This window comes from Dermochelys coriacea, chromosome 8 (assembly GCF_009764565.3).
Source record: "Dermochelys coriacea isolate rDerCor1 chromosome 8, rDerCor1.pri.v4, whole genome shotgun sequence".
Classification (NCBI taxonomy): domain Eukaryota; kingdom Metazoa; phylum Chordata; order Testudines; family Dermochelyidae; genus Dermochelys; species Dermochelys coriacea.
Window position 1 is genome coordinate 50,200,985 of NC_050075.1, and position 19,292 is coordinate 50,220,276.

The window sequence follows — 19,292 nt, forward strand, 5'->3', positions numbered from 1 at the left end:
GTGTGGGCTCTGGGGTGGGGCTGAGGATGAGGAGTTTGGGGTATAGGAGGGTGCTCTGAGCTGGGACCGATGGGTTCGGAGGGAGGGAGGGGATCAGGGCTGGGGCAGGGGTGCAGGTTCTGGCTGGGGGTGCGGGCTCTGGGGTGGGGCTGGGGATGAGGGGTTTGGGATGCAGGAGGGTGCTCCAGGCTGGTATCAAAGGGTTTGGAGAGCAGGAGGGGGATCAGGGCTGGGGCAGGGGATTGGGGCATGGGGAGAGCCACAATGGGTGCAGACTCTGAGCAGCACTTGCCTCAAGCAACTCCCAGAAGCAGTGGCATGTCCCTTCTGTGGCTCCTATGCAGAGGCGTGGGCAGGCATCTCTGCATGCTGCCCCATCCACAGGCACTGCCCCTGCAGCTCCCATTGGAGTGTGTAGGAGCCGGAACAGGGCCATGCTGCAGCTTCTGGGAGCTGTGTGGTGTGGCCCACAGCCCTGCGCCCCAACCAGAGCGCAACCGAACCGCTGGTGTGGCCCCAACCCAGCACCCTGACTGGAGCGCCAGATTGGGGTTGAGCTGCATGGTGGGGCTCGCGGGCTGGCTTAAAATGACTCATGAGCCAGATCCAGCCCGCGGGCTGTAGTTTCCCCACCCGTGGCTTAGTTAGCTAGCAGTCCTGGCACCCTGAGGCCTCCTACAGCATACTGTACCCAGGGACAGTTCCACCACGGTGACAGAGTGCCCCATGGAGGAGGGCAGATACCCCATCCCAAATGTGGACAGTGGAGTTTAAATCTCACATACTCCCCATATGGAGAACGGAGTAAGAAGAACCTCCAGTGCTCTGCGCTACAGTGAGGTAAATCCATAGAGCAAACAATTAATCCAAGGGCCAGGAAAGATCTTGGAGACCATTAGGAAACAGGGCTTGGCATAAACATGTGTTTATAATACAGCTGTGCACCTGCGTGCTCCTGCTTTATCAGCACCCCTGCACAGTGCCAGTAACTGCCTGTGCCTGTCTGGTCAGCGCAAACTTTGCTCCAGCCTTGGGAGCTGAACTGTGAGGGAAAATTGTTTTCCCGGCTGGAGAACCCCTCTCCACAGTGCCCTCTGGCTGAGAAAACCCCATCCGTATTTGATTGCACTCGCACCCGGAATGTGTGGGTGCTGAACACACACAAAAGAAATCACAGCCCTCAGCCCAAAGAGTTTACAATCTACGAACTGACAAGCACCCGGTCTCTCATATGCATAGTTATCAATATCCTCCTGCATCCCCCTAAATAAGAGGCCTATTGTCCCAGCTCTCCACTGTTCTAGCCCCCAAATTCTACAGCAAAAGCAACAGTAATTAATTAATTAATTAATAAAACAATGTCTCCTGACTCCTCCACCACTGAAGCACGTGGCCTTGAGGACCCAAACTCCTACATCTGAATATATAGTTTGTGCCCTCAGAAGTCCCACTGGCATATGGCATGATTGTAAGTGCTGTTGCTCCATTACTGAACTGTCGAAACAGCTGCTAAAACCCCAAGAAAAACTCAGAACACATTCTCTTCGGAGACAATTTGGCTTCTCTCATGCAGATTCTCTGTCTCTCTTTCCCTGGGCTTTTTTCTTGTAGCTGCTATTAGAGACATTTGCATGAAAGCAAGACCTTTGTCTTTATAAAGCATCCACTGGCTCTGCAGCTAAGTCCCTCTCCTGATGTCAAATAATTTTGGTATCATGCCATCATAGTCACTTCCACGGCAAACAGTTGTGATGTCACAACCAGAGGATATGACTTCAGATGTGTCAATAACCATCGGGGTGGGGCGAGGGAATGAAATCTAACAAAACTGCTGGATGTCTCATGGAAAAAAGTGGAAAGCATTTTGCTTAGAGACAGATTTGCTTTGCTTTGCTCCTTGTTTAAATTACTAGCCGGAGCTGCATGGCAAGATCTTTGCTGCAGAGGTAATTCCTCTCCCGTTGCTTATTTCCTCCTTCTGAAGTGAGAATTCTTGTGCTAGGACATTACCATTATTGGCTGCAGAGATCCTTACCAAGTTACAAGGAGAGGAGTGAAGACAGAGGAACAGAGGCCTGTTCCTAGCTGTCATAAATATAAAGGGAAGGGTAATCACCCATCTGTATGCAGTGCTATAAAATCCCTCCTGGCCAGAGGCAAAACCCTTTCACCTGAAAAGGGTTAAGAAGCTAAGGTAACCCTGCTGGCCCCTGACCCGAAATGGCCAAAGAGGGGACAAGTTTCTTTCAAATTTGGAGGGGGGGAACAAAGGGTTTGGTCTGTCCGTGTGATGCTTTTGCCAGGAACAGAACAGGAATGCAGCCTTACAACTCCTGTAAAATTAGTAAATAATCTATAAGTAATCTAGTTAGAATATGCGTTAGATTTTCTTTTGTTTAATGGCTGGTAAAATAAGCTGTGCTGGATGGAATGTATATTCCTGCTTTTGTGTCTTTTGTAACTTAAGGTTTTGCCTAGAGGAATTCTCTATATTTTGAATCTGATTACCCTGTAAGGTATTTACCATTCTGATTTTACAGAGGTGATTCTTTTACTTTAATTAAAATTCTTCTTTTAAGAACCTGATTGATTTTTCATTGTTCTTAAGATCCAAGAGTTTGGAACTATGTTCACCTGTACAAACTGGTGAGGATTCTTATCAAGCCTTCCCCAGGAAAGGGGGTTTAGGGCTTGGGGAGATATTTTGGGGGAAGACGTCTCCAAGTGGGCTCTTTTCCTGTTCTTCGTTTAAAATGCTTGGTGGTGGCAGCATAGGGTTCAAGGACAAGGCAAAATTTGTACCTTGGGGAAGTTTTTAACCTAAGTTGGTAAGAATAAACTTGGGGGGTCTTTCATGCAGGTCCCCACATCTGTACCCTAGAGTTCAGAGTGGGGAAGGAACCTTGACACTAGCTTATGATAATGACTTAGTGCCCACTTATCCAAAGGATCACAGTGCATTTTGCAACTCTATAAATCGCACACTGCACCGCTGAAATGCGGCCACCTGTGGGTCGTGGAGGGGAAGTTTTGGCCAAGGCCAACAAGACAAATCTCTATAGGAAAGTGCTATAGGATGTCAACACAGAATCTTGGTTTCTAAAGGGAACAACTTGGAAAAAAAATAGTGCTGAGTCTCTATGCTGTGCTTTAAGCCACTTTTGTGATGCTCTAATTTACACTGCGCACTCCATGTGCTATAGTTCGGCCCTGCCGCCTGTGGGGCAGTGACGCCCCTCTTCACTGGCAGAGGAGGGGGGCAGAATCCCTCCCCTCTGTACTCCAGGTGTGACTGGCTGAGCTGACACTGCTGGGATCAGAATCCCTTGTTCCAGGGAGTAAGGATGTTTCAAACCTAAAGCTTCGGCCCCTCCAGCAATGCAACGCTTTGTAGGAGTGAGGAAATCCTGCCTCGCTAGAGCGGAGATTCCCAACGCAGCCTTCGGGATTTTGACACATGCTCCCATTGATGCTTATGGCAGCTGTGTGTCTAAATCCCCTTGGTTGCTTTGAAAGGCTCAGCCACGGCACAACGGCTCAAATGGCTTCCAATCACAGTGTTTATTGACGAGTCTCATGAGGTCTTTAAGCAGCAAAACTGCCTGGTAATTGAACCACTGCAAGAGGAAAAACAGACCCTCCATTCCCTGCTTACTAGCATTGCCTCAGAACTGACTGTTCCTCCTCTCCAGACACAGCTGGCCACCTGAGCGAGTGCGCCAGGGGCTGTCCGTCACCAAACGGTTAATTCCTCATTGCTGAGGCTAGTTACCTGGATCCAGGCTTGGGGAAAATGGAGGGAGTTTTTCTTCCAGAACTTGGGATTTCTGATTTAAAAAAAACCACTCCTATTCCATAAAATAAAGGATGGAAGGGGAAAAAAGACTGTACGAAGGCAAAGGGCACTGGAGAAAGGGCAGTGAGAAGCCTTTTGCTATTTCTCCACGGGAGAAACGCCAGGTTTCATGGGAGAAAATCACAGCGTCAAGCAAGCCGCTGATAATTTAGCGGGAGGCAGAGATCAGCGGAAGCTTACACCCACAAACGAGAGATGTCAGCTCAACATCTGCTCCTGACACCTCAGCAACTAATTATTTTGCTGCACACTGTGGTTGGCTTACTGGAAAAGCCCAGGGGCTGCCTCGGCCCTGTCAATAAACCAGAGTTTGACTGGCTAAAGAGGGAGGGGGAGGAAGAGAGCCCTCAAAATGATCACCATGGGATCAATTGAACTTTGTGAAGGTCACACAGTGCTGGGAAGGAGGGGGAAGCAGGGGTAACCATGGGAGGGGATGGAAGGCTTCAATGGGCCCAGGTCACAGCATCACCAATTAAAGGGATGCTGGCGAGAGGCATTAGATGCAGGCAAATTGGAGGAGGTTCGAAGCTGAGCCACCAGAATGATTAGAGATGGATTCCTGAGGAAAGATGAAGGCTCCAGTTCAGCCATGTTCTTAAGAAGATGACCAACTTCAAGCAGGCATGTAGGCCCCTTGAAGCCAGTGAGCCAAAGGGTGGCTCGGGAGAGATCCAAGTAGTGGGGGAAAAGATGATGACAGCCTGGAAATATTCCAAAGGGTGTAAACACCCAGGAGTGGACCAGACAAGGGGTTAAAACTGAGGATAATGGGGTGGATTTAAGAAAAGGAACAGTTAGGCTAGAGCTGCTCTGCCTCTTTCAGAGCGTGGTCACCTCTCTCCCACACACCTCAGGGTTGGTTTATGACAACAAGCATTCCCAGACATATCTCGCATGTAGACAATGCCATTAGGAAGGGATTGAAAATAGATTTATCCTCTGTTAATGGAATTTACCAGATAGATACTGCCACAATCAAGAAGCCCAAAATTTGCCCTGATTTTTCTTGTCTCTTTGTAGAGTCCATATTCTTGTGTCTCTACTGGCTTCCATCCCTCATCCTCGGAAACAAGATATTCTGTACCTCTTCCTTTTAAACACAAGCTAGTGCTAGTGCCCCTGCAATCATGAGCCTCGTTTAGTGGCTAGGGTACTGGAGTGGGAGCCAGGAGATATGGATTCTACTTCTAGCTCAGCCACTGAACTCTGTGGAATCCTGGGCAAGTCTCTTCCCCTACCACCTGTTAGCTCTTTGGAGCAGGAACAGGCTCTTACTATGTGTATACACAATGCCTAGCACAATGCAGGCCCTGACCTCTGTTGGGTCATCTTAGCTGCTACTGTGTTATTTATAATTTGCATTAAATGGCTGTGGACAGTCCTGGGCTCACGTGCAACTCCACAAGAGGAGTCCCTTGCAGGGCCAGCCCTGCGACAAGAAGCCTGCATATGCACTTGCAATAGGTCTAAATGTGTTCAGGGAGACAATATTTTTCAATATTTCATAGACAATTAAAATACTATAAAGACCCAAACTTTTAAAAGGAGCCTAAAGTTAGGCACCCAAATCTAGGCTCATCATTTCTGAAAATCAGGCTATTCATTTAGATACCCACAAGTTGAGAATTTAGCAATATTCAGCAAATAAAGGGAATATTCCATAATTAGCCTGTGGAACTCAATGCCACAATATATCATTGCAGTCAAGATTTTAGCAGGAATGCGGGGGGGGGAGGATTGACCATTTGTTCAGATAACAAGAATACTCAAAGATGCATCAATGGCATGGCAGGTGTCACCAGGTGGTGCTGTTACACATTATTTTCCAAGTTCTTTTTCTGAGCATGCAAGCAAGATTTTAGGCATGGAGGAAATGCTTATGTCATTGTTATGTTTTGATTACGCACGGTGCTGAGGGGAAGGAGCTGTATGAGCCCCAGGAGAGTTGGTGGGCTCTGATTAGAATCAATTCTTGGGGCAGAGCTGCTCCCCGAGACACAGGGGTTGGGCTGAAATTCTTGGGAGAAAGGATTGCCTGCATCTCTATTCCAGGACTGGTATGTGTGTAAATGAAGCAAATCACAGGTAGAATGCCACATCACTGATCCCTCCTCCACTGGGAAACTGACCTGTAAGGCCCTGATATCTACTGTTCAGCTAAGGACACACTGCTGTCAGGAGAGGGACAATAAATTATAAGGATAAACCCAATGTAACCAAAAGCTTTGGAAGGGGTAGAAACCTTTCTGGTTCAGGACAGGAACCCACCTTTAACAGATGAGGGTCAGGAGGGAACTTCCATGGAGGGCAGCTTATCCTATCCCTACTGCTGCATGGTTCTGCCTCTGAAGCATCCAGAGCTGGCCACTGCCAGAGAGAGGACACCAGATCAGGCTGGCAATTCCTGTTTGAAAAAAAAAGTCTTTTTTCAAAGTCCCGTTCAGCCTCCCAGTTGTAATATGGGCCTGTTTCACCTTCTGTCTCCAATTCAGGCGGCCAATAGGAAAACATGACCTACGAGGGAAGATAGAAAAAATTGGTGTCACAGGGCAAGCGCGCCTTGTCCCCTTTGCGGCAGTGTAAGGGTTGCTACAGTCCAGCGACTAAGTTTGTCCAAGCACCCTTAGTCTCGGTGGTTAAGTGGTTAAAGTCAATATGGTTGCCTTCTCCCTCAGGGCTGTGTCTCCCAATGGCCAGATCCAATACGACTACCCTGTCTTTGGGGGGGGGGGGGAAGGTGTGGCCCAATGGTCAAAGTCAATATGGCCGTTCTCTCCCTCAGGGTTGTATGGTCCAATGGCCAGAGTCAACATATTGGCTCTCTTTCAGGACTGGCCATCCCCCCATGGGACCACAGAGGGCTGCGAGGTGTGCTGACAAGCCCCACACTTTGGTGCTTTAAGGAGTGGTAGGGTGGTGTTGTGTCTGCTTCCCGCATGAGAGTGCCCTGTGTGGGGAGGAGAGACACCCAACACCCCTCTCCCCACACCAGTTCATCTGGAAAGGGACAGCCAGGATTTTGCCCTGTCTCTCCTTCCCCATTCCTACAGCAGCTGCCATCCCACACACTCTGCTTCTTTCGAACTGACAAGGAAACACTCTGGCCAAGATGCCATCCAGGCCCTGAACACAGAAACAGATGCTCTGCACAGGGGGAGTTGGCTGATCTGAGCCAGTCTGCTTTTGGAGGCTGATGGCAAACACAGTTGGGCCCATGCTCCGATTTCAAACCTGCAGGATGCCCCTGACTCTGGAGGGAAGACGCCTTGGATGTTCTCACAGGTTGCCCACTGCCCAGCCTGCTCCTGCTGCTCAGTAGGAATCCGTGTAGTCAGGGTGAGTCTTACATTTGTAATTGCAGCCTTATTCTACTCTTGGTCTAGGCCAGAATGGCTGGAGCCCAGGATCTAGGAGCCTGCGAGGTGGGAGGGCCCCCGAGTTCAGGCTGAAGCCTGGTCCAGAACATCTACACTGCAATGAAACAGCTCCTTAGCCTGAGCTAGCACAGGGCAGCCGCAGGTGTCTGAGTTTATACAGGTGCCTCTCTTGCTCCTCCCACCCTTGACCTGTCTTGTCTGTTTAGATCATAAGCCTTTCAGGGCCTGGGCTATATTGTGCCTGTACAGCCCCTGCCACCACAGGGCCTCTCGCTGCTACTGTAATACAATCATTAATAATCCCCACCCTTGTGGTCACAGTTCCAGATTTGTTAGTTTTGGTGGTGGTGGTGGTGATGGATCAGGAGCAGGTGTTCTGGCAGCATGTGTCGCTGGGATGCTGGCTGGGATGCGGTGCTGATGGTGGTGTATCCCCTGACCTCAGTTATATCTGAGTTTCACACCCCTGAAAAGTGTGCTAGAAAAGGCAGGGATGTGTGCTGCGGTTCTGCTGCTGCAGGTGATGACTAACAGCCATTGTTCAGGACCATCAATGGGAGTGGTTTATATCTCCCAAGAATGAAACTGGGCCCATGGGCCATGCTGACCAAGCAAACTGCTTGTAATCTTGTATTTAAAGAAGTTCCCCGGGCTGCTTTCACTGTGGATGGAGCCTATCAAGAGCTTCGTGGAAAGAGCTGCAGAAGGAAGCTGCTAGCAGTGCACAGACAAGGAGTGTTGCTCCTACAAAACCCAGGAACCACACAAAATCCTCTTGCGTGGCATCCGCTGGCACCTCATGTATTAACTCATTATTGCCTTCTCTACACAGCTGTCTTGCAGCAGGGCCATCATACATATGAGAGGGAGGATATGTGGGAGGGCAACTTCATGGATGTAAGGCTGAGTGTATGGAGAGGTTCACACTTCTCCTCCCTGAGTCACTGTCACCTCCCATTCCAAAGTGTGTGACATCACAGTCTCTTCTGGGGCACTGAAATGCTGTACGTAAACACACGTCATGTGTTCAAACGGGAGAAGGGGAATACAACAAGGGGGAGGCTGAACAAGCTGTAGAAAACATCTTCGTTTTTTTAATTCTGCAGGAAAAAGTTTGTTTACAGACATGCAAGATCCCCTGCAGTTAACACCACATACTGCGGTGCTACTGCTTGGATGTAGTGTTTATGTACAGAGGACCAACCACTGCCTTCTCCTGGCATGTGACGGATAAATACCACTAGGAATATCCATCCTCATGCTCCAAGGCAGAAACTGATGAGCAGCTGCAGTCAGAAAGAAAGCTCTCCCCTTGGTGTAATATTACACCATTAGATTGTGCTCAGACATTCCTGTGGAGGAACTATCATTGGTTAGTGATGGAGGCATGCTATTAGCTTGGAATCTCTTCTAATATAGCAATTGCTACTTACTCAAACCAATTCTCTCTTGCAGCCTGCCTAGTGAGGCATTCCTCCACATCACTGGGTAAAGGTCTGTCGCTTTCAAGCAGAAGTTTGAGTACCAGTGTGTTATGTTTGAAGCAAAAGTGCTGGAGCCACAGGAGAAAGGCAACCACTACATTTCAGGAGAGCTGAATTGGGCAGCATGGGGTGGAGAGAGAAAGCTAAGAGCAATCCAAAGGATTCCTCCCCCACTGTTCCCCAGCACCCAACCACTGAACTGCAAGTTGGAACATGACTTCATCAGATCAATGCCCACTGGCATAGCCATCCTGAATGATGTCCCAGACAAAGGTTTTATGCCTGGCAGGGGTGTTTGCTCTCACTATAATTAGCTCCATTAACACATGGATCAATTAAGCATAGGCTTAAAATCCCTCCATGATGCTAAGTAATGACATATGGCAATTAATGCATTAACCCAATGAGATCTCTTATGGTATGCTGGCTTTCTTGACCTGGCAAAATGGGGACAGAGACAGTGCTTATGTCCTGGGGGGTCCTTCTGGTTTGATCCAAACTTTGGTGACATAACCCCTTTGGTCTGAAACTAGATGAATCAGGGGCTTCCCTGATGTGTGTACGTGGAAAAACAGATCAGTCCTCCTTGCAACTTCCGTCACTCCATGCACTCAGATGATTAGGAAAAGATGATCAAGACAAATGGAGGAGAGTGAAGTGTGCCGGCAGCCCTCCTCCATCACATTCTTTCTTTCCTAAGTAGATCAAATTATGACCTAAAATCACTGACTACATATTTTATTATGTGGATAATTTAAGGATGAGGGTGAGACAGAGAATTCATAAACTACCGTCACATTAGAAGACAAAGTGTTACCATTAATCTCTTCAGGAAAACAGTAGAGGAGAGAGGAAGGGAGGAAAAAAAGAGGAACGTGATAGATGTTCCCCTGGTCTCACTGGGCAAGCTCACAAACAAGCCACACTTGCTCCAAATAAGCCTGATTTGCATTGCAGATTTATCTCCGCTGCAGTTTGCTCCTCTTGGCAGTGAGCAATCATGTAAATAACATGCATTGTTCTCATTGCTTGTTTATGCAAATGATCTGTGTATTTGTTATTCCTGAATAATTTCCAAGCCCTGATATCCCAGCTGGCTGGCTGGCAAAGCTGCCAGAATTACATTATTTCTTATACCACATGGCCTTCACTGTGGATTGCCAAAGCACTTGGGACAGCAAGAGAAAGGACCATCTTTGACTCTAGAAAGGAAGAGGTAGAAACTTCAATATCTGAGTCCTTTAATCAGCCATGGGCTGGAGAATCTTCAGTAAAACAATTATGCATTGACCACTGTGGGGGTAAACTAAACAACCCCGCTATGAACCCTTTCCATTTCTAATTTCTGAGTCAGCAATCCTTTCCCATCAAAGCTCTCCAGGATCCCCACTGCCAATCTCCAAACAGGGAAGGGGATTTACTGCTCCACCTTCTTACTCCTCCTTTGGTCTTTTATATTCTTCTCCAGCAGCTTTCTCCATTATTCTTCCCCTTCTGGCACATCCTGTGCTCTGTTCCAGCACTATGCCCTGGGTTGGTCCCTTTTGGAAGATGTACTCTGCCCCTTTCCCTCCCTCAGTGCTAAGTAGATACAGGCAGGCAACACTGCATCTGGAAGGGGCCATTCCAAAATGGCATCACTCCTACTCAGTGGCCACGTCTAGGCTACAAAATGAAAGCATTGAACCAAGGGGAAAATCACACCAGCCAATTGGGTAGGCCAGACAGTCGCCCAAGACCATGACATGTCAATGCAGAATCCCACAGGGTTTGTTCCCCACATCAGAAATGCTCTGTGCATATATTTAGCCAGTATGGGAACATACCAGGGTGGAGGATGTTGATGACAGATGTAGGCAGAATGAAATGTTAGCAATCATTACTGCTAACTAATGGTGTGGATGCCCTTTGGGGCTGGTGGATTTAACTGTGGGCAGTAGATGTATTCTTCTCTATACCTCATCCTTTCAATGGAACCCCTATGAGTCTGGGAACACTGACAGCACAACGGATTGACGTATGGAGAGCAAAGCATCCTTGATGGCCCTTGCCACAGAGAGAAACAATGCAAATCAACTTCATTAACACGCACAGACTGAGGCCAGCTGCACTAAGTAACCAGCAAAACAGAGGGGAAAACTTGGCTTGTGAACTATAGGGATATGAAACACATGCCCTTCAGGTCCAGGTTTCTGCTTCATGCTACTGGGGGAGGTGGAACATCAAGAGAAGGCCCGGGAGGGAGCTGGTACGCCTGGGACAGAAGGAGAAAGAGCCCTGTACTACATTGAAATTGGACACCACTCTCTGGGAGTGAAATCCTGATCCCTTGGTGTCATTTGGAATTTTATCACTGACTTCAGTGGGGCCAGGATTTCACCCCCAGTATATTATGTGTCTGGACAGTGGCATGTGTCCTGACTAGACAGTAGGGAATTGTGTCTCCTGTCCCTATTATACAACACTGAGCAGGAAAATGGCATTCAGCAAATAACTAATATCTGATGTAAAGTGTGTGTATGTTAGCAACCCACTCCCACTGGATATCATTGGGAGTTCTGCCATTGGCTACGGACTACTTGGTATTCCATTCACAACATCCATGGGCATATTGTACATGCTATCTGCATGCAGAACTTCTCCACACAGCTCTGGGAATGGGGCATGAAGAGTGAGCTAGCCCGGAGCATCAGTGTATGTTTTGATAATGTTTATCCACTTTCCCCATCATTGTAGCATCTGCATGCCTTACAATCCTTAACGTATTTGCCCTCACAACGCCCGTGAGGTCGAGCACTGCTGTTATGCCCATTGTACAGGTGGGGAACAGAGATTAAGTGACTCACCCAAAGTCACACAGGAAGAGGGACCTGACTATCCTGGGTCCCGGGCTACAGTGCTAACCATTAGGCCATCCTTCCTTTATGTGTATTTCTAATGAGCATGTAATGTTAGTTATTGGCTCAGACAAACATCCCAGCATATGGCTTGTACAGAAGATGCTTATATACAACACAGTTTGTTGTGAGCTCCTCGGGACAGTCCTTGCACAGTCCAAGTTCACCACTATTAAACAACTAAATTATTTGTATTGTATTTAAATGGAATTAAAATTGGCTGTTGACCAAGCCACAGAATTTAAAGCTACTGGAGGTGCCTGAAGATGAAATGGTCACTAACCCTAAAGTAACTGGGGCTCTTCAAGATACATTATCCATACATATGTCTCTTCCAACATGCAAGCCCCCCACGTGCTCAGGGTTGGATTCTTTTGGCCAGCAGTGGCTATTGGGTCTGTGCTTGTGCGCTAAGTATCCTTGGTCCCCAAACAGAGGGCTTAAAAATTCTTTGGTATGTAGATCCTCCTCCTCCTCAGAGCCCTGCTCATGCAATCCCCCCAGAGACGGAATTGCCACTTGAGCTCCTTGCAGCACTCTAGTGTCTCATAGGAGAAGGGAGACTTGACCTGAGATGGGCAGAAGCAGCCAGTTCCTGGCTGGCTGTATGCCCCAAGGGGCCTGTCAAGGTTCTTTCCCCACTCTGAACTCTAGGGTGCAGATTTGGGGACCTGCATGAAAGACCCCCCCAAGCTTATTCTTACCAGCTTAAGTTAAAAACTTCCTCAAGGTACAAACTTTGCCTTGTCCTTGAACCCTATGCTGCCACAACCAAGTGTGTTAAACAAAGAACAGGGAAAGAGCCCGCTTGGAGACATCTTCCCCCAAAATATCTCCCCAAGCCCTACACCCCCTTTCCTGGGGAAGGCTTGATAAAAATCCTCACCAATTTTACAGAGGTGAACACAGACTCAGACCCTTGGATCTTAAGAACAATGAAAAAGCAACCAGGTTCTAAACAGAAGAATTTTAATTGAAGAAAAAAAAGTAAAAGAATCACCTCTGTAAAATCAGGATGGTAAATACCTTACAGGGTAATCAGATTCAAAACATGGAGAATCCCTCTAGGCAAAACCTTAAGTTACAAAAAGACACAAAAACAGGAATATACATTCCATTCAGCACAGCTTATTTACCAGCCATTTAAACAAAAGGAAATCTAATGCATTTCTAGATAGATTACTTACTAACAAGTTCTAATACTCCATTCCTGTTCTGTTCCCGGCAAAAGCATCACACAGACAGACAGACCCTTTGTCTCCCCCCTCCCCCTCCAGCTTTGAAAGTATCTTGTCTCCTCATTGGTCATTTTGGTCAGGTGCCAGTGAGGTTATTTTAGCTTCTTAACCCTTTACAGCTGAAAGGGTTTTGCCTCTGGCCAGGAAGGATTTTATAGTTCTGAATACAGAAAGGTGGTTACCCTTCTTTTTATATTTATGACACACACCCCAAATCACAGATAGGGTGAAACGCTGGCTGTGATTTCTTCCTGGAGCTCTAGGAGAAAACAGAGTTAATAAGACACATGCACCTCTAAATATACTACCAAGTGTATAAGGACCAACAATATTTTCCACATCTCAAGGACTATTTTAAGCAGTTGATTCTGGGAAACCTTCAAGGGAGAGTGCATCAGCCACTTTGTTAAAAGCTCCTGAGATGTGTTGTATGTCAAAATCAAAATCTTGGAGAGCTAAACTCCACCGAATAAGTTTTTTGTTATTTCCCATGGCGGTATGAAGCCATGGTAGCGCAGCATGGTCGGTTTGCAGGTGGAAATACTGTCACCAAACGTATGGGCGTAGCTTTTCCAGAGCATAGACAATGGCGTAACATTCTTTTTCACTGACTGACCAGTTGCTTTCCCTCTCAGCTTCTTCCTGAGAAACACTACAGGATGGAATTTTTGATCCAGTCCTTCCTGCATTAAAACTGCTCCCACACCACGCTCGGACGCATCTGTGGTTACTAAGAACGGTTTGTCAAAGTCTGGGACCCTTAGCACAGGGTCAAACATGAACGTTGCTTTAAGCTGGTTAAAGGCCTTCTGACACTCTTCAGTCCACTGAACTGCATTTGGCTCTTTCTTTTTGGTTAGGTCTGTCAGTGGGACGGTGATTTGGCTGTATTGCAGTACAAATTGTCTGTAATATCCGGCCAAGCCTAAGAAGGATTGGACCTGTTTCTTTGACTTTGCAACAGGCCATTTTTGGATAGCATCTATTTTGGCCTGTAGGGGGTTGATAATTCCTTGACCCACCTGGTGTCCAAGGTAAGTCATTCTGTTTAGGCCTATTTCAGACTTCTTAGCCTTAACAGTTAGTCCTGCCTCCCTTATGTGCTTGAAGACTTTTTGTAGATGTTCCAGGTGTTCTGCCCAGGAATCCGAAAATATGGCCATATCGTCAAGGTAGGCGACTGCATATTCTCCCAATCCCACTAGGAGACCATCTTCAAGACTTTGGAAGGTGACAGGTGCATTCCGCAGCCCGAAAGGGAGTACGTTAAATTCATACAGCCAGACATGTATGGTGAAGGCTGATCTTTCCTTGGCGGATTCATCTAGTGGTACATGCCGGTACTCCTTGGTTAAGTCCAAGGTAGAGATGAACTGGGCCTGTCCCAGTTTCTCCAATAGTTCATCTGTGCGTGGCATTGGATAGTTGTCTGGGAGAGTTGCAGCATTAAGCTTACGGTAGTCCATGCAAAAACATATCTCCCCATCTGGTTTGGGAACTAGAACCACTGGAGATGCCCATGCACTGCTAGAGGGGTGGATTACCCCCATCTGTAACATATCCTGGATCTCCTGTTCTATAGCAGTTTTAGCTTGAGGAGACACCCAGTAAGGTTGGACTTTAATTGGGTGAGCATTACCTGTGTCAATGGAGTGGTATGCCCGTTCAGTCAGTCCTGGGGTGGCTGAGAACGTCAGCACATAGCTAGTGCACAGTTCCTTGATCTGCTGTCATTGCATATGCCCAAGGGTCATGGAGAGGTTCACCTCTTCCACGCCACCAGCATTTTTCCCTTCGTAGTAGACACCTTCAGGCCACTCAGCAGCATCTCCTCCCTGGGCTGTAAACTGACAAACCTTTAATTCTCTGGAATAAAAGGGTTTTAGAGAATTAATATGGTACACCTTAGGCTTTCGGTTGGAGGTGGGGAATGCTATGAGATAATTAACAGCTCCCAGGCATGAATGGCCCTTCCCACGACACTTCCATTTTATGGGCCTGGAGCACCTTTAAGACCATGACCTGGTTCCCTACTTTGAAGGAACGCTCTCTGGCACATTTATCATACCAGACTTTTTGCTCTTTTTGAGCATCCTGTAGGTTTTCTTTAGCAAGGGCTAGAGAGGTTCGGAGGATGTTTTGTAGGTTGGTTACAAAGTCCAGAATGTTAGTTCCTGGAGAAGGTGTAAACCCCTCCCATTGCTGCTTCATCAACTGTAATGGTCTTTAACCTTGCAGCCATATACAAGTTCAAATGGTGAAAAACCTAAACTGGGATGTGGTACAACTCTGTAGGCAAAGAGCAACTGCTGCAACACTAGGTCCCAATCATTGGAGTGCTCATTTACGAATTTTTGTAACATGGCCCCCAAAGTTCCATTAAACTTCTCCACCAAGCCATTTGTTTGATGGTGGTAAGCAACCAAGTGATTCACCCCATGAACTTCCCAAAGGCTTTCCATAGTTCCTGCCAGGAAATTAGTTCCTGCATCTGTGAGGATGTCGGAGGGCCAACCTACCCTGGAAAAAAATGTCTGTTAGTGCCTGGCACACACTTTTAGCCCTGGTGTTGCTTAGAGCTACTGCTTCCGGCCATTGGGTGGCAAAATCCATGAAAGTCAGTATGTACTGCTTTCCTCTGGGTGTCTTTTTCAGAAAAGGACCCAGAATATTCACAGCTACTCGCTGAAATTATGAACCTCAATGATGGGGAGTGGCTGGAGAGGGGCTTTGACTTGGTCTTGGGGTTTTCCCCACTCTTTGGCATACCTCACAAGACCGGACATAGGCAGAAGCATCCTTGCCCATTCCCTCCCAGTGCAATGACCTCCCCAAATGGTCTTTGGTCCTGTTCACCCCAGCATGGCTACAAGGATGATCGTGGGCTAAGCTCAAGAGCTTGACCTAGTACTTAGTTGGAACTACCAACTGTCTCTGAGGATGCCAGTCTTCCTGGTGTCCACCAGAAAGAGTTTCCTTGTATAAAAGCCCTCTTTCTACAACAAACCTGGATCGATTAGAAGAGCTGAGAGGCGGTGGGTTGCTCCGTGCCACCATCCAAGCTCTTTGGAGGCTTTCATCTGCTTCCTGTTCAGTCTGGAACTGTTCCCTTGAGGCTGGAGACGTCAGTTCCTCATTGGATTGTGGATCTGGGCTTGGTCCCTATGGAAGCAATGCAGGTGATGGGGCTTTTTCCATTGACTGTGAACCTCTCTTCTGGTGCACTATGTTGGGGTTCAGGCTCCAGCTGAGCCTCTTATATAGGGTTATCTGCTGCTGCCAGTGCAGGTTCGGTGGGGCCCGCTGGTGTTGGGGTTGCAAGTACTGGATTCAGTGCTGGCAATGGGTCTGGTGCTAGTTGTTCCGCCGGTTCCGGTTCTGAGAAAGGCTCTATCTGGGTCTCTGGGACTGGATCCACTACTGCTGTTGCACACATTGGCATGGGGTCCGGTACCATTACCTCTGACCGGGTCCTGGTAGAAGTTTCCGGTACATAGCTAGGCATAACAGCTTGCTTAGCCTGGCTGTGGGTGACCATTCCTGCCCTCTTGGCTAGCTTCACATGACTGGTCAAGTCTTCCCCCAACAGCATGGGGATGGGATAATCATCAGATTGCAAAAGTCCATGTTCCTGATCAGCCCTTGTACTGGACAGGCAACTTGGCTGTAGGCAAATTGAAAGAGTTTGACTTGAAGGGTTGAATAGTCACTTGGGCCTCTGGGTTGATTAAGTTGGGGTCCACTAAGGAAGCATGGATAGCCGACACCTGTGCTCCGGTGTCCCTCCACGCAGTGACCTTCTTCCTGCCCACACTCAGTTTCCCTCTGCTCCGAGGGTATCTGGGAGGTATCTGGGCCTGAGGACCCCTGGTGTGATTTCAATGCAATGAACTGTAATCTGTTGGGGTTCTTGGGGCAGTTGGCCTTTACATGCCCTGGCTTGTTGCATTTAAAACATCGTCCAGCTGACGGGTCACTGGGGCGAGGTGGGTTGCTGGAGAACGGTGTGGCAGGATGATAAGGTGTCTGGAGTGTTCCTTGCTGCGTAGTTGGGGCCTTGGGCTGTCCCCGGTAGTAGGGTGAGGTCGGAGGTTGTCCCTTCTGGTCTCCGCTCCAACTGCGACCAGGATTGTTCCTCTCTCCTCCCTCCATCCTTTTTGTTCTGGTTTGCCTCTTCTGATATTTGCCCCAACTGCTACTAGTTTTTTTCTTTTCTGCCACCTCCACCCATTTGGCTCCAATCTCCCCCGCCTCAATTACAGTTGTGGGCTTCCCATCTAGGATGCATCTGTCTATTTCCTCAGGAACACCCTCTAAGAACTGCTCCATTTGCATTAGGAAGGGCAAATCTTCTGGAGATTTAACACTTGCTCCTGATATCCAGGTATCCCAATGTTTCACAATGTGCTGGGCATGTCGGGTAAATGACACGTCTGGTTTCCACCTTAAGGCTCTGAACCGCCGACAGGAATGCTCAGGTGTTAGCCCCATTCTGACTCTCACCTTGGTTTTAAACAGTTCATACTTGTTCATGTGTTCATTAGGCATTTCAGCCGCCACCTCTGCTAAGGGTCCACTGAGCTGCGGCCTCAGCTCTACCATGTACTAGTCTATAGAGATGCTGTACCCAAGGCAGGCCCTTTCGAAGTTTTCTAAGGCGGCCTCAGTATCATTGCCTGCCTTGTAGGTGGGGAACTTCCTGGGATGTGAAGTGGTACCTGGAGAAGAATTGCTATTCTGCTGAGCCTTTGCCTTCTCCATCTCCAGTGTATGCTTCCACTCTTTTTCCTTTGCCTCCATTTCTTTTTCCTTTGCCTCCATTTCTCTCCTGTGGGCAGCCTCTTTGGCTTTTTCTTCCTTGGGTTCTGTCATCTTAGCCTCTCTGTTTTTAACTAACTTTACACCCGAGAGTTAAAAAAAATAAAAAAAAATGGCTTGTAAATGTAATTTACAATAATGTAAATGTAATGGCTTTTGTGCTGTAATGTGATACCTATATGTTCTCTGATAGCTATTCTCAGCCTACAGAAAAATCCTTTGTCTCTAGGCAAATAGACAGAAAAACCCTCTAGTTACTCTTAGCTAAAAAAAAATACAAACAAAAAAAAACCTCTTCAGGTCTGTGAAAAACTTGTGAATTTCCCTGCAGGAGGTTAAGTACCCTGCCTTAAGGTAGAGAAAACTCCAGCTCAAAAAAGACAAATCCCTTTGTTATGCTTGCTGCTTTGGCCCCCAGGCAGAGACAGAAAAACTCTAACTGCTTTCAGCTTAAACCCTGCTTCCAAGCAGCACAAAGGAAAAAAAAATGTCCTTCTAAAATCCTACTGTGCTTCTGCTTCAAAATGATCTAAAAAAAAATCTCAAAGTTATCCCACCGCTCTGCCACCATGTCAAGGTCCCTTCCCCACTCTGAACTCTAGGCTACAGATGTGGGGACCTGCATGAAAGACCCCCCCAAGCTTATTCTTACCAGCTTAAGTTAAAAACTTCCTCAAGGTACAAACTTTGCCTTGTCCTTGAACCCTATGCTGCCACCACCAAGCGTGTTAAACAAAGAGCCCACTTGGAGACGTCTTCCCCAATATACCCCCCCAAACCGTACACCCCCTTTCCTGGGGAAGGCTTGATAAGAATCCTCACCAATTTTGCATAGGTGAACACAGACCCAAGCCCTTAGATCTTAACAATGAAAAAGCAACCAGGTTCTAAACAGAAGAATTTTAATTGAAGAAAAAAAGTAAAAGAATCACCTCTGTAAAATCAGGATGGTAAATACCTTACAGGGTAATCAGATTCAAAACATGGAGAATCCCTCTAGGCAAAACCTTAAGTTACAAAAAGACACAAAAACAGGAATATACATTCCATTCAGCACAGCTTATTTACCAGCCATTTAAACAAAAGGAAATCTAATGCATTTCTAGATAGATTACTTACTAACAAGTTCTAATACTCCATTCCTGTTCTGTTCCCGGCAAAAGCATCACACAGACAGACAGACTCTTTGTCTCCCCCCTCTCCCCCCAGCTTTGAAAGTATCTTGTCTCCTCATTGGTCATTTTGGTCAGGTGCCAGTGAGGTTATTTTAGCTTCTTAACCCTTTACAGCTGAAAGGGTTTTGCCTCTGGCCAGGAGGCATTTTATAGTTCTGTATACAGAAAGGTGGTTACCCTTCTTTTTATATTTATGACAGGGCCCAATAAGTCCAAGGCTGCTGATAAGGGTAAGAGGCAGTGGGCCTTTTGAGTGGGAACCATGGGCAATGCCTCTAGAATCCATAGGTCTATGAAAACAACAAGGGGCTGTAGATTCCCTCTCAGAGCCATAAGGCTCATGGGATCAGGACCTTGGAGAGCGGGGAGGTGATGCTTCCCCACTGTGCTCAGAGACTGGAGAAGAGTATCCCTCTTTCAGAAGCACGGCTACCTTACCTTGGG